Genomic DNA, 1,870 nt, shown 5'->3' with positions numbered 1-1,870 from the left:
TGTGGATGTTTTGATTTAGGAAGTCCTTATTGGTTTGTTGTTGGGAAGCTATAAAGTTTTCCATCATGATTTCTAGATTCGACTTCCTAGGGGCGTTTTGAGCAGCTACAGGCGCTTTTTGATAGCCAGGTGGGACAGCAGGTGCTTGTCCAGGCGCGTACAACGCGTTGTTGTTCTTATATGAAAAGTTCGGATGGTTTTTCCATCCAGGGTTGTACGTGTCAGAATAAGGGTTTCCTTGAGCATAATTTACTTGATCAGATGGGATTCCAGTCAAGAGTTGACATTCGGCAACTGCGTGTCCAGTTAATCCACAAATCTCCCAGTTAGGTGCTACGGCAGCAGCGGTGGCTGAAGGAGTGATGGTTAAGTTTTCGATCTTTTGAGTTAAAGCGTCTACTTTAGCATTAACGCGATATATACCACTTATTTCGTACATTCCTCCTTTGGTTTGGGTCTTCTCTAGAGCGGCTCGTTCTCCACCCCATTGGTAATGGTTTTGTGCCATGTTCTCTATGAGGTTGTATGCTTCATCATGGGGTTTGTCCATTAGTACTCCGCCAGCAGCGGCATCTATAGTCATTTTAGTGTTATAAAGGAAACCACCATAGAAAGTATGGATGATCATCCATGGTTTGAGTCCATGATGAGGGCATAGTCTAAGCATGTCCTTGTATCGTTCCCAAGTTTCGAAGAGTGATTCGTTATCTTTCTGGGTAAATCCATTGATTTGACCTCTTAGCATAACAGTTTTGCTAGGCGGAAAGTATCTTGCTAAGAATACTCTTTTCAGTTCGTCCCATGTAGTTATGGAATTAGAAGGCAGGGATTGAAGCCACGCTCTAGCTCTATCTCTCAAGGATAAGGGAAAGAGACGTAGTCGAATAGCTTCGGAACTAACATTGTTAGCTTTGATAGTGTCGGCATATTGCACGAACACAGATAAATGGAGGTTGGGATCGTCTGCAGGGCTTCCAGAGAATTGATTCTGTTGAACAGCTTGTACCAACGAAGGTTTCAGTTCGAAATTGTTCACCTTAATCGTAGGTGGTGCGATACTTGAGTGCGGTTCAGCGCGTGAAGGAGCGGCATAGTCTCTAAGAGGACGAATAGCAGCCATCTCTAACTTCGGGATAATTTGGTTTATTTGATCAGTAAAGATCAATTCCTGATTAATCGGAATTGGTGCTACTTCGGGAAGATTGCGAGCTCGACGTTTGACGTTAATGAAACGTTCGATCTCGTTAATTCGTTGTATTAGATCTCCTCCTTTTGAACGAGTATTTGGCATACAATCGTCCAGAAAGTAAGGAAAGAATTGCCCTAGTCTCTACGGTGTAATAGTGAGTTACGATATCGACTTAAATAGTCCCCGGCAACGGCGCCAAAAACTTGATCGCGACTTTACGTGTCTAATAATCAGATGACTGCAAGTGCACAGTCGTGTCGTGTAGTTTTAAAAGATATCAAATCCACAGGGACTATGAATCGATCTACCGTTATCTAAGGTTACTATGTAAAGCTAAGGCTATTGATATTTTGATTGTTCCTAAGGGAAAGTGATTGTGAATATTAAGAAATATAATAATAGACGGATATCAATATGTATTTCGTTTAACTTAAGGTGATCCGAAGGTCCATTGGCTAATGCATAATTCGATTAAAAATCTTTATTAATTTAATCGATTAAAAATCCTCCTCTCAAACTTTCGCTCTGTTGATTTAGATTACTATCCTAACTCGTAATGTACGCTTTCGCCATCCCATTAGATATTAGAAAAGCTTTTTGGAAACAACGTAATTAATAAAATGCTTGTCTTATGAAGTCGTTATCTATTTAAATCCCCTAATCTCAAACTTTCACTCTGTT

General features: G+C 40.6%; 1 non-coding gene across 1 annotated transcript; it reads left to right on the top strand.

Moving 5' to 3' along the window:
* Nucleotides 1-638: 638 nt before the first annotated feature.
* LOC131635402 (small nucleolar RNA R71) lies at nucleotides 639-745 on the top strand. Its single transcript, XR_009293810.1, has one exon. It is a non-coding gene; the product is annotated as a small nucleolar RNA R71 (small nucleolar RNA).
* Nucleotides 746-1,870: the final 1,125 nt, after the last annotated feature.

This window comes from Vicia villosa, unplaced genomic scaffold (genome assembly GCF_029867415.1).
Source record: "Vicia villosa cultivar HV-30 ecotype Madison, WI unplaced genomic scaffold, Vvil1.0 ctg.001478F_1_1, whole genome shotgun sequence".
NCBI lineage: Eukaryota > Viridiplantae > Streptophyta > Magnoliopsida > Fabales > Fabaceae > Vicia > Vicia villosa.
Note: the sequence above shows the minus strand (reverse complement) of the source record. Positions and strands in the feature narration are given on the sequence as shown.